The sequence below is a fragment of the Gekko japonicus genome, unplaced genomic scaffold, assembly GCF_001447785.1.
Source record: "Gekko japonicus isolate JY-2015 unplaced genomic scaffold, Gekko_japonicus_V1.1 scaffold4791, whole genome shotgun sequence".
Taxonomy (NCBI): domain Eukaryota; kingdom Metazoa; phylum Chordata; class Lepidosauria; order Squamata; family Gekkonidae; genus Gekko; species Gekko japonicus.
In genome coordinates, this window is record NW_015165400.1 from 3,083 (window position 1) to 4,347 (window position 1,265).

A 1,265-nucleotide genomic window follows, 5' to 3' on the forward strand; every position below is an offset into this window, starting at 1 on the left:
GGCTTGCCACCTCTGGGTTGAGAAATATTTGGAGATTTGGGGAGGGGTGGAGCCTGGGGAGAGCGGGGATTTGGGGAGGGGAGGGACCTCAGCAGGGTATAATATCATAGAGACAATTCTTAGCACCATCATCTCCAAATTAGGATTCCCAGGATTCTCTGAGGGGAGCCATAGCCGTTCAGCCGGCATAAAACGGAAACAAATTTTCAGTAAAGATATGACAGCCAAGTGTTTGAGATTTATCTGTTTCATAATTTTGCTCGGCTCTCACTTGAACTAGATGACTAGAACTCTTCCCAACTGCACTCTCTCCATGTTGACACTTTTTTCCCCCCAGAGGCCAGGCGCCAACGCACTATGGGATCGTCCGCACGGACAAGCAGTAAGCCGACAATTTAAATTTGGTGGGGCTTTTTTTTTTTTTAATGGGGGAGGGGATTTCAGTTTTGCAAAGGCTGGTTTCAGTGGCAATCTGAACTAAAAGGGCCCATTTTGCCTGAGCCACAGAACTAGTCGTCAGCCATCTCCTCCTTTCGAATCTTATTTCTTTTAGGGTTTTGTCCTCTCCGGGGTAAACATCACAAGTTTTCCTGTGGTTTTTCCAAGTTCCTCAATTCTGACTAGCTCAGACAAGTCATGTGGAACTGCATTTCCAAATCCCAACTACATTTCTTCCCGTGTTCTTACACAATGTATCATTGTCATCAGGGGTCATTTCGTAGAAAAAGAGGTGCAGGGGCTCATTAGCATAACTCATTAGCATAACTTATTTGCATATGCCACACCCCCTGACATCACCGGAAGTGTGTCAGAAGGCAACACCCACCGCTCAGGCTCCACTGGACTGTTTTGGATTCCTAGCTATTGGGGGGGGATGTGCAGATCTGTCCTCGCAGAGGAGGGAGAGCTTGTACCTGAATAAAACTGGGTCTTAAAGGTGACTGTTTTGGACCGGGATGGGTGGGTGGGGACTCTGCAACTTACCTGGCAGTTTCTTGCTCTGATTGAGGGCTGCTGGGAGCAGGGGGTGGGGCTTGTTGCATGTGCCCACCCCCTGGGCTCCTGTGCGCTCCTGCAGGAAATGACCTTGGGGAGGGAAAGGAGTTTGTAAGCTGCTCTACCTTTGGGTAGTGAAGGGTGGGGTATAAATCCAATCACCTCTTCTTCTTCTTCTTCTTCTTCTTCTTCTTCTTCTTCTTCTTCTTCTTCTTCTTCTTCTTCTTCTTCTTCTTCTTCTTCTTCTTCTTCTTCTTCTTCTTCTTCTT

At 47.5% G+C, this 1,265-nt stretch overlaps 1 long non-coding RNA gene across 1 annotated transcript in view; it reads left to right on the forward strand.

Moving 5' to 3' along the window:
- The first annotated feature begins 351 nt into the window (after positions 1 to 351).
- The window catches only part of LOC107109953, a 5,270-nt gene continuing 4,356 nt past the window's right edge, over positions 352 to 1,265 (forward strand). The window contains exon 1 of the long non-coding RNA XR_001482494.1: positions 352 to 382. This is a non-coding gene — a long non-coding RNA (uncharacterized LOC107109953). The remainder of the gene's footprint in view (positions 383 to 1,265) is intronic.